This window comes from Mastigoproctus giganteus, chromosome 4 (genome assembly GCF_048544385.1).
Source record: "Mastigoproctus giganteus isolate SK-2022 chromosome 4, ASM4854438v1, whole genome shotgun sequence".
NCBI lineage: Eukaryota > Metazoa > Arthropoda > Arachnida > Uropygi > Thelyphonidae > Mastigoproctus > Mastigoproctus giganteus.
In genome coordinates this window covers 133,993,992-134,006,657 of record NC_143578.1, presented here as the reverse complement: position 1 = coordinate 134,006,657, position 12,666 = coordinate 133,993,992, and the positions used below count along the sequence as shown (strand labels likewise).

At 37.6% G+C, this 12,666-nt stretch overlaps 1 protein-coding gene across 4 annotated transcripts in view; it reads left to right on the top strand.

Moving 5' to 3' along the window:
* LOC150087077 (single-stranded DNA-binding protein 3-like) overlaps positions 1 to 12,666 on the top strand; it is a 538,273-nt gene that overhangs the window by 350,369 nt on the left and 175,238 nt on the right. The window lies entirely within an intron of this gene.

Here is a 12,666-nt window from a genome sequence, read left to right as displayed (position 1 = left end):
TTTTAGTGATAGAAACTCAAGTTCTGAAGCAATTCAGACATCAAAAGATGGACGAGTAACAAATATCCCACAAGAAATGATAATTATTTGGGGTGGTTGGGCTGCTTACATTTATTCATGCAGTGAACGCCAATCCTAATCTCATTTCCCTTGCATTAGGCAGCGACTTAACCACATTTTACCCCAGGGGCTCACATCTGGTGAGTATGGACTTGGCAAACCCAGGGTCCTCAGCTGGATATCAGCTTTCTTGGTGATTTCTTTCCACTTCTCTCTCTCTCTCTCTCTCTCTCTCTCTCTCTCTCTCTCTCTCTCTCTCTCTCTCTCTCTCTCTCTCTCTCTCAGAGTAATGCGGGGAATTTTTTTTTTTCTTTTGGCTGGTGCAGCATAAGCCACAGGCTTCCTTGCACCATATGGCTAATAATAATAATAATAATAATCAGGCTTGTGAATCTCAACACTCCAGAACATTTCTATCCCATCTTTGGTAGACCATGGGCTCATCAACCATGTAAGCTTTTGCCCTCTAAATGCTTGGTTAATCAGACTATTACTATTAGAGTTAAACTGGCACCAATTAAATTAAGTATTGCTGATAGGAGTCTTCCTCTTGTTCAGACTGCACACATGAAGGGGGCATGGGTTCAGATTGAGGAGGGACAGTTGAAGGATGGATGTGTGGGTGTGTGCCTTCAGCCAGTTCGTAGTTGATTGTTGGAATGGGCTTCCATTTGTTGTGGAGGTGGGTGATTTTGATAAATTCTGGGAGGACCCAGACAGGCTGCTGGATGGGATAGGTGGGTAATGGAGGTCCCTCTTTTTTTTCCTTTTTTTTTTTTTTTGCTGATGCTGTATAAACACTTGTTTTTACATCATATGCTATTACTAATACTAATTTCAATAGTACTTGTGTAGCAAAGCTAATTAAGATCATATTTCTATGACATCCTTCGATAGGATGCTAGATAAATATGACATAAAATTTCAGAAGACGTGCAGTATTTTCCCTTTATTTGTAAAATCTAAAAAAAGGATAATGCATTTGCCTGGAGTACTGTATGTAGATATGATTTTTTAAATTTCAGACAGTGAGCAATGCAATATAATCAGACATTTTCAAACAAATAAGTGTAATGCACAGTGTGCAATGCATAGAAATACAAAAATAATGTAGAATTTCGTAGTGACAATGATGTCATGTGTCCCAAAAATTTATTTGCGTCTTTTGTTTTGGATAAAACCATAATGCTGAAGCCTATCTAGATGTCCTGGACAATAATGCATTACCTACATTGTGGCAGCACGTCTGGGAAAGCCCATACCCATATCAGCAGGACAAATTTCCATGTCATACTGCTCCCATTGTAATCGATTTGTTTGAGAACATTACTGTTGAAAAGTTGGACTGGCCACCCCAGAGCTCCGACCTCAGTTTTATAGAGCACATCTGGGATCAATTGAATTGGGAACGTGAGGAGAGACTGATAGGGGGAAAAAAAAACTGAACTAGTCGCCACTCTAAAGGCTAAATAGCAGAAAATACCGGAGGACATTTACAAAAAAACTGTTGAGGTGTTGAGTGTTCCTCAGAGATTATAGGCTGTCATAAATTCTACATATTTAGCATTAGTAGAGACATATGATGCAAGAAAGCAGGCTTATGCAGCATCAGCCAAAAAAAAAAAATTCCCATTTCACCCCTCCATTCGTTCCAAATCCTGTCTAGCTCAGCCTTAAGTTTATTTAGGCTATTAGCTTCCACAACAAAAGATGAAAGCCTGTTCCACCAATCAGCTACCTGCTGGCTAAAGGCAAATTTCCGCACATCTATTCTACAACTGTTTTTCCTCGACTTGAAACTGTACCTCCTCAGGTTCTTAATCTGAGAAAGAGAAAAAATCACAGCATTCAGGTTGCTCAACCCATTCAAGGCCTTAGACACCTCAATAAGATCACCTTGCAGGTGCCTACCCTCCAGGCACTGCAATTTGCAGAACTTAAGCCTTTCTTGGTAAGAGCACCCCTATTTTTCCCTCACCAATCTTGTTGCCCTTCTTTGTACTCGTTCTAGCAACTCTACATCCTTCCGAAAATGAGGCCTCCAGACCTGTACACAGTACTCTAGGTGTGGCCTGACCATTGCCTTGTATAACAGGATAATCACCTCCCTGTCTCCGCTAGCAAAATTCCTATATATCATTGATAGACTCCATGACCTGCCCTGGCAGCCTGTCTGCACTATTCAGCGAACTTCATTTTTGACTGCGCAATTACCCCCAGGTCTTTTTCACTTTCCACTTCCCTGAGTGTAGAACCATACGGTTAATATCTTTCTCTTGGGTTATTGCTACCCATATGCAGTACTTTACATTTGTCAATGTTAAACTTCAGTTGCCACTTTTCAGTCCATTTGCCCAACTTATCTAGATCTAGTTGGTGTAGCATACTGTCTTGACTGTCGTTAACAACCCTGCCAACCTTTGTATCATCTGAAAACTTGGACATTAAACCTTATATACTCTACCTTCATCAATATCATTGATAAATATACAAAACAACAATGGGCCCAACACCGAACCATGGAAAACTCCACTAATAACATTTGTCCACAAAGAGCAGTGTCCGTTGATTACCACTCTCTGTCGTCTCCTACTCAACCATCCCTTTATCCATTGTAGCAACTTACCTTAATGCCATACCTCTCCAATTTGTACAGCAATCTTCCATGTGCAACAGAATCAAAAGCTTTCCTGAAATACAAGTATATGATATCAAAATTATTTTTGGAATTCAGTTCCTTTGTGACCACATCATAGTGTCCAATCAAATTGGTCAGACAAGACTACCCTTTAACAAACCCATACTGTGTCTTAACTGTTACTGCAGTCTTGTCTAGATGATCCTGCAATGCTTCTTTAATTGGCAATTCCATTATTTTCCCCATAACTCAAGTTAAATTAACAGGTCTATAGTTACTTGTGTCACCTTTTGAACCCCCTTTATGAATTGGTGATACATTTGCACACCTCTAGTCCGTGGAGACTTCGCCTGAGTCGAAGGAAGCTCTCATAATTATGGCTAAGGGTTTTCTTACTTCCTTTGCTCCCTCCTTTAATACAACTGGATAGTAGATCCTGTCCTTCCTTATGTTTAACTTCAACAATTTCTCCTCCAGTTTGCTCCCAGTTATTACAAAATCACTTAGCTCCATGTTGGAGTTTGATAAATTTTCTAGCACTCTCCTCATTGAATAACTGCTCATTTGTGAATGTAGATGCAAAATACTCATTCAGTTTATCAGCTACCTGATCATGATGATCATCAATAGTCAACCCATCTATGTTAAGTGGTCCAATCTGATTCATCCCTTTTCTTCTAGAGTTTACAAAAATAAAGAACTCTTTGCTATTTTTCTTTGTATCCTTTGCCAAAGATTTCTCGTAATCTGCCTAACCCCCTTTGTGACTTGATTACAGACTAGTTTATATCTGCCATAGGCTTCTGTGTCACCTGATACTTTATATACATCCCATACATTTTTCTTCTCTGCCATGAACCTCATTACTTCATCTGAAATCCATTTAGGCCTAAACCTTGAACAGTATTTCTTAGTTGGAATGAAAAGCCTAGTAGCCTCCAGAATTAAGGCCCTGAAGGCTTCCCATTTAGAATTCTACGTTGGTAACATCATCAGTTGATCCCACTGTACAGAATTTAAAAACTGTCTGAGGTCCCTGTAGTCATCTTACGAAAGCAAAAGCCCTTCCCTTTAGCCTTGATGGTAGTTGCATCTTGAAGTAATTCCCAGATCAGTACATTTTGATCACTATCACCCAGTGGTTCCTTTATCTGCAAATTCTTAACGTGTGAATAATCACTGCTGATAATCAGATCAAGAGTATTACTCCCTCTGGTTGCCTCTATAACATGTTGCTGTAGAAAACAGCCATCGAATACATCCACAAAAGTCTTGCTAGTGTGCGAGTGACCAATCCACAAGTTCCAGTCAATATCTGAAAAGTTAAAATCTCCCATTATAAGACATTCTGGTTTACTGGTCTACTCTATTTCTCTGCACAATTGCTCATTATACTCATCAGATTCATTAGGCCTATAACATACACCTACTCTCATTTTTCCTTTCCCAATGCTTATGTCACACCAAACAAATTCAATATTGCATTGTCCACCATAGCCAGGTGGGCAGGAGCAGCAGTCCATAGCACACGCTTCTTGATTAGACCGGGGTTCGAGCCCGTCACCATCAAATACGGAGGATGCGGAAAGGTCAGGGAATGACCACCGCATATCCCTGGAGCAATATGGCCTTAGATGCTAATGCTCCTAAAAGCCAAATACAAACAAACAAACAAACCAACATCAATTGGATGCACTTCCTTGGATTTTACGTGTTTCTTAACTAACACATAACCCCTCCTCCCTTCCTGTCCAGTCTATCCTTTCTGTACATATTGTACTCCTCAAATTCCAATCTCTCACTGCTTATATCTGTGTGATACTAGGTCTCTGATATCCCAACAATATCTGCCTTTGATGTCTTGACTAGCACTTCAAGCTCATCAAATTTATTAACTATACTCCTAGCAAGTATACATGCACCTGTTCCTACTCTTAGTTACCCTAATACAGCCCATGTATTTACTTGTTCCACTATGACTGCCAGCAGTCCTGGAAATCTCCATTACCTTTCTTTCCAGGCTGCTGCTCATTCTAATAGAAGTAGTGCAAGAATCTCTTTTGCCTCTGCCTGTGGCCACTGTTAACCTTTTAGTCTGTGTATTCACCCAAGCTAGCAGTTTTCCGACCCACCTAACACTGCCTCGATAGCATCAGCAAATATTCTTGCACCCCATCTCTATAGAAGCAGTCTCTCCTGTCAACAAGCACATATCATGCTGAAAAAAATTCTTCCCCTTGAGCCTTGCAGCCTCTCCAGGGCTGAATTGATCGACAAGGCTCTCATCATATACTCTCTCCTATCGTGTCTGGGCAAAATTGCAGACACTTTCACATCATCATCATCATCAGCCATTTTCAATCCACTGCAGGATGAAGGCCTCTCCAGCAACTTTCCAGTTCCTTCTGTTTTGAGCACTGGCCATCCATTTACTACCCAAAAACTCATGAATTTCATCTATCCATCTCCGCATTTGTCTTCCAGGTTTTCTTCTAGTTCCTCTTGAGTACCATTCTGTTATTTTCTTAGTCCATCTGTCATCATGTCTTCGAGCTGTGTGGCCTGCCCAAGACCATTTTAGTTCATTAGTTTTGATAAGAATGTCCTTTACTTGAGTTTGCTGCCTAATCCATGTGTTTCTCTTCTTATCTAACAGTCTGATTCCCAGTATAATTCGTTCCATTCTTCGCTGTGTAGTTCTCAGCTTCTGTTCCATTCTTTTGGTGAGTGCCCAAGTTTCACTTCCATGTGTCATGGTGGGGAGTATACATTGGTTCATTATTTTACGTTTCAGACAAACTGGGATATTGCTCTTCAGTATGTGACTATATTTCCTGAATGCTATCCATCCAAAATTTATTCTTCTCTTGACTTCCAGCCATTTATCATTATTACAGCTAATAACTTGTCCCAGATAAGTATATGACTCCACCTTTTCAATTACTGCTCCTTCAATCATTATTTCCCTTTCCGTGGCATACTTGTTCATCATTACTTTTGTTTTAGCCATATTCATCTTTAGTCCAAAATCCTTACTAACTGTGCATAACTGATTAAGATTTTCCTCTAATTCTTTGGGATCATGGCTTATGACCACAATGTCATCTGCAAATCGTAAATGGTTTAGGTACTCTCGATTCACATTGACTCCTTTCTGCGACCAGTCTAATCTTCTGAAAGCTTCCTCAAGGGCAGCAGTAAACAGCTTCGGAGATATTGTGTCTCTTGTCGAACTCCTTTCTCAATTTTAAATTTCCTACTGTCTTTGTCTAGTCTAATAAAGGAGATAGCACTCTCATATATTTTCTTCAAAATCATAATATATGGGGTGTCAGTGCCTTGTCTTTCCAGTGCCCGAAACATTGCCTTATGCTGTATGGAGTCAAATGCCTTTTCATAATCCACAAATGCCAGGCATAATTGTGTTTTATATTCATTTGCTTTCTCCATTAGCTGTGATATTACGTGAAGGTGATCCATAGTTGAGAATTCTGTCCTAAAGCCAGCTTGCTCTTTCGGTTGATTGTCATCAAGTATTCTTTCTAATCTGTTAGTAATGACCCTTGGAACAACTTGTAGATGTGGGATAACAAGCTAATTGGTCTAACAAGTCTATAATTTCCAATTTCTGATTTATCTCCTTTCTTATGCAGCAAAACTATAATCGCATTATTCCACTGCTTAGGCATCACATCTTTTCTAATGCACTTTGTGAAGAGCCTTGCCAGTTTTTGTGTTATGTCTCTTCCTCTCAATTTTAACAACTCTACAGTAACTTCATCTTCACCCGGGGCTTTCTGATTCTTCATTTTCTTCAATGCATGTTCTACCTCATCAGGAAGAATATTGGGTATGTCGTATGTGTTGCTACTTTGCAATCCATCTTCCCCACTGCTGGCATCATTCCCTCGCTCTTTGTATAATTCTCTATAGTAGTCTTCTGCTATTTGAATTATGCCTTCTCTGCTGTTTATAAGTACACCATCGCTATTCTTCAGTTTCAGTATCATTTGTCTTTCTGTATTACTGCTCATGGCTGCTGATTTAAATCCTTCGTTTTTCCCTTAATGTTTGTTCTACTGTTCTTGTGTTAAATCTTCTTATTTTATGTTCTCTCTGAGTCTCTTTCTAATGGCTTTGCATAACTCAGTATACTCAATTTTTTCCTTGTCAGTGTTTATCTTGCTCTTCATTTTTCGCCTTCGGTTCATCATAAGTGTTTCTTGACTAATTTTTTCTTCTTTGGATTTCTCTTTCCCTATAGGTTTCTTGGGCTTTATCACTTTCAAAAAGTTGTAATATTCCTCGTCGATATACACTTTCACATTCAACCCTAACTCTCAATTTTTTTTCAACATTGACATGTACTTGTTGAGTAAATCTGCAAGTCTCTTTCTCTTAATTTTAGCACGTTATTAATTTTTCTGTAAATAAAAGTTATTTGTATATATGCAGGTACCCTTAATATTACTGCTAAGGCAGTGTGTGCACACTAAAAAAAAAAAAAAAAAAAAAAAATTGACATACCTCTAATAGTATCTAACAATGGGACATGCACTCTATAAAGCCTCTAAATGGTGCATGAAGTATGTTCTGCCATATCAGTAGGATTGCATCCCTTTGATCTTCAGTAATCCATTATAGAGCATCCAAAAGCCAAATCTGTTGAGCCACATAATCCTAGAGTGCTGTAGGATTCGGATCTGGTGAAATTGGTGGCCAAGGTAGCACCAGGAAGTAATTATTGTGTTTGGTAAACCACTCTCAAGCAATATCAGTAACATGACAGGACACATTATCGTGCTGGAACACACCTCTGCCATCAGGAAAGACTCACCATGAAGGGGTGTATTTGATCAGCTCCAATGGATAGGCAGTGTTTAGAATGCTGAGTGCCGTCAAGGGTTATGAGGGCTCCAAGAGATCCCCAAGAAAATATCCCTCATACAAAAACACTGCTGCCATCTGTCTATTTCTGTTGTAAATCAGATTGTTTCCTCTCTGCAGTTCATCGCCTTGTCTTCCATCTACCATCCACACAGAATAGTAGAAAATGTGATTCATTGGAAAAGGCAGCTTTTTCCAGTCACCAGTGGTCCAGTGATGCTTTTCAGAAGCAAAATTTAGGCATCTTTGGTGACATGTTGCCATTGGGTACCTTGGCCGAGTGCCTTCTCCAGTGGACCATGTGGGGGAGGGTTCTTTGGATCTTGGTCTTGGAAACAGCACTTGTTGTCCCCTGATTAAAGTCCAATGTCAGCTGTTCCACCATTTTCTGTCTGTTGGCTTGCACAAGGCAAGACAGCCTACATTCACTGTGACCACCCTTATCCCAGAAACTGCTGTTCTTTCTATTATATGTCCACTTTGGAACACCTTAACTTCAGTACAAGCAATCAGCCCAAATTATTTGCAGTTTCCATAATACTGCCACCTTACAACCAGTACCTGACGTTATCACTCTGACACGTCTTTCACAGATAGAGAGGAACAGCCAATTGCTAAAACATGAATGGTCATAATGTTTTGACAGAGCAGTGTATATCATTAAAAATTTCTTAGAATTTCTTACAGATATGAAATGCATTTGATGAAATAAAATCTAGTTATTTTATTACAAAAGTATTCATATAACTTTTGTCATTCATGAAATTCAGTGTCTGGAATGGAGTAATTAAAAATTAGGTAATTTTCTTATTTTTATTTTGTAATGATTTATTTTCAGTGTTAACTTGTATTTCTCCAGCTGTTTTTCTGGGATTCATAGTCTGTTCCTTACTGTAACTTGCTTATGACCTGATATTTGGAGGGAATAGCGTGTTCTCGCCTATATACGTGGAAACTGAAAAAATCAGCAGATTCAGTCCAGTTTTAATCACTCTTCTATATTGACATAAAATCATTCATAAAATAATCATCATCACTGTCATTTGAAATTGGAATGGCGGATAAGTATATCATCCATTTTCTACATTGGATTCCAGATTTTTATATTCACAGATTAAACATAATTCCTGCATTCAAGCCTTCCCTAAATGAAACTGACTTCTAGTAATCAGTTTTGTGCTTAACAAAATTATGAATAGCCATCTCAAAATTAACAACTATAGCTTGCAGCCTTATTACTAAACTATATACCCATTTCTGTTCTAATTAAGATATTAATTAATTTCTTAATCTAAAGGATGCAATGAATAAATTCTAGAAATGCATACAAATTTCTTAGTATCATACAAAAATACCACAATTATTATTCTCTTTTTTCTATATAAAATTTTCTAATTATGTTTAGAGTTAATGGTGAGAACACATCATTGTTTCTTAGTGGGAAACTGATAAAACTGGCTGAAGTTTTTTATTTGAATTATAAATATTTTATTTAATGTTATTTATATCTTTAACATTAAAATTTTCAGAGTTTGGATTAATTTTTATACAGGAATGAAATACTGTAATACCTTGTGTAACACCATTAATTGGTTCCAAGGAAGTACCACGCTAATCAATACATTATTACATACAATGGATTATTGCTTTTTTATTTATTTTTATTTTTCCAAATACGCCTTTCTGGCCTTTAATTACACTGTAATGCCTCACTAAAACCAGTGAGCAATTATTTATTATTTGGTACCAAAATATTAAAAACATGTATTTTTAGAGATGTTTATTACTGAAAGCAAGAAACAGTTTTGGCTAAGGTAGAGAAAGCACACACGAGAAGCACACAAAAATTTGATGAAATTTACCGACAAAAATTACTTTGCCATAACAGCATTTGTATTGTTGCTCAGGCGCCTCCGTGGCCAGGTGGGAAGGAGCAGCAGTGCGTAGCACACGCTTCTTGATTAGACCGGGGTTCGAGCCCGTCACCACCAAATACGGAGGATGCGGAAAGGTCAGGGAATGACCACCGCATATCCTGGAGCAATATGGCCTTAGTTGCTAATGCTCCTAAAAAAAAAAACCAAAAAAAAAAAAAAAAAAATTGTTGCTCACTTGATAAACAGACGGTAGGTGTTATTGGTCTGGAGTAGAAGTTGAATCCCATGGGAGCTTGAAGCCCTCCTGAAATGGAGGGTAATCTGACCTTTTTTTCTTTAGAATCAGTAATTGAACCACGAACAGAGTCATATCGGAAGTTCTGGCATCGTGAAAAATGCTTGTAACGTAGTTTCACTGGTAAACTTTTACGAAGTTTGCCGTGCTTCTCGTGTGGATTTCCTTTACCTTTGCCTTTTTTTTCTTAATAAGCAATTCATCCACCAGTCCACCAGTGATTCTAAAGAAAAATGGTCAGGTTACCCCCTCCATTTTGGGAGGGGTTCAAGCTCCCATCAGATTCAATTTCTACTCCTGACTGATAACACCCACTGTATGTTTACCGAGTAAGCAACAGTATACAAATGCCATTACGGCAAAGTACTTTTACTGGTAAATTTATCGAACTTTTGCGTGCTTCTCGTGTGGGCTTTTTTACCTTCGTCACAATTTTTTATTGTTTTTTAAAAAAATTCAACAATGAAGTTTGTACACATTTTTTCTTCTGTTTCTCACTATGCATGTCTCTATAACAACGAACTGCATTTTCTATAGCATTTTGAACTCTAGAGCTTCGTTCGATGTTAGGATTAGCATTCATAAGAAAATCAGAAACATCTTCAACTTTCCTGAGCAACATAGAAAGATCACTTAATGAAAATTCCCTTGTACACACCTGGACATCATCATTTTTTTCTTCCTCATCTTCGTATGCTCGCTGGACCTCAATTTGCAGAAGAGTTGAGTTGATGCACTATCTTGTTGGCCTTTCCTGTTTTCACTCATAATTACCGTATTAATAAAATAATTTTCACACTGCCAACCATGAGATAGAGTCAATACAGCCACAAGCACCTGAGACGATAACGAGCAAACACAACTGTCCTCCAACTATGCTAATACAACACTGAAGTATGAACTGCGTGTAGGAATGTTGCCGCATGCAACACTGCATGCGGCAGCATATCGGTTATGGCTGACAACTGATTTTGACATTCAGATTTGTTTTAAAATCATAAACCGTTTTGTTTTTGTTTTAAAATTATAAATGTTTTAAAATTATTTTTAAAATTATGAATTGTGTTGTAGCAAAACCCGCACTGATCAAAACCACGTTACACATGGTATTACAGTATCTTGCTAGGCTGTTCAGAAATGTCATTAATGGCTTTTATTACATTTTTCTTTAGTGAATTTTTTACTAAAGAATTTTTTTCTTTAGTAATAACTAAAGAAAAATTCTTTAGTTATTAGTTGAAAAAAAGTAATGAGTTAAAGTTAAAAGTTACTAAAAATAATAAGTTCTAACTTAACTTTTATTGTTGTCGCTCAACCAAATCTCATCACATGAGATGAGATTTTTCCCAAATCACATCAGAAATAAAAATTATATATAATTTTCCACCATAAATTCTGGGTGGGTCCATTATGTAAGTGTGATGAATATTCATGGAAACGTGACAGATAATAATAGTAACAAATATACAGGCAACCCCCATATAACACAGTACTTCTACAACATGGTTTCGCTCTAACACAATTAATAAATTGCGGCAATCCTCACACAACACGGTACTTATATAACAAGGTTTCGCTCTAACACGGTTTGAGAATTACAGGAAAACCATGCTATTATGTTAGATGTCATTTTCAGCATTTCCATTCCTTTTTGTGAATCCCTGCTGTTGACTCACTAGTCATTATCGCCTTCATGATATTTTTCAAAAGCACATTCCTAGAGGTCACAACCATGAAACAATAAAAATAATTTGCACTTTCCGGTTAATTGGACTTTTCTGTTATTCAATCAATTATAATCAGGTAGTAAACTCTTATCTTCTTGCATTTGCTATAGTTCTGATAGCTGGAATTCTGTAGGTTTTCACGCTATTATGGTGAAATATGTTTTCCCTTCCATGAAATATTCAATCATATAAAAAACATAAATAAATTTTCAGAAACTCATTACTCCATATCTCACTTGTGCATATCGTGTTTGTTGCAACTTGTGCGTGCCGTGTTCTTTTTTTTATTTATTAAAGCAGAAAAATCTAGATTTCAAAGTTTTATTACTATGGGATAATATGCCAGGCCATCCAAAAGGTTTAAGTCATCTAAATGTTGAAGTAATGTTCCTACCACCTAATACAACTTCTTTAATTCAGCCATTATATCAAGGCATTATATCTACTTTTAAAACTCATCACATCAGAAAATTGTTACAATGGATTTTGGAAAAAATTGATTCCAAATCTGTTGAAGCGATGGAGGCATGGAAACATTTTTCAATTGTAGACCATATTGGAATCATAGCTTTATCACTCAAAGAAGTAAAACTGTAAACATTAAATACATGTTGGAAAAATGTATGGCCAGAGTGAGTTCATTCAGGAAATATGGTCAAACCAATGTGATAGTAGAACTTGTTAAGTCGGTATGAGGGGAAGGTTTTGATATGATTACTGAAGACATTCAGGAATTATTGTTAGTAAAAGAGGCTGGCAAAGCGGATTTGGCGGAAATGGCATCGGAGATAAATCAAATCAGAGGATATTATGTTATGTTATGTTGTTTGGTTTTTAGGAGCATTAGCAACTAAGGCCATATTGCTCCAGGATATGCGGTGGTCATTCCCTGACCTTTCCGTATTTGGTGATGGACTCGAACCCCGGTCTAATCAAGAAGCGTGTACTACTCACTGCTGCTCCTTCCCACCTGGCTACGGAGGTGCCATCAGAGGATGATAGCACAGATAAAAATTCTGAAGTTCCAAATTTTACACTATAAAGCATATGGGAAGGCATAAACTTAGCCGAGCAATTAGAATCTTATTTTTTGGATGCAGATCCTTCAACTGAAAGGAGCACAAAGTTCAAAAGGGAGCTTCAAAAATGTTTAGCTCCATACCAAGAAATTTACAAAGATCT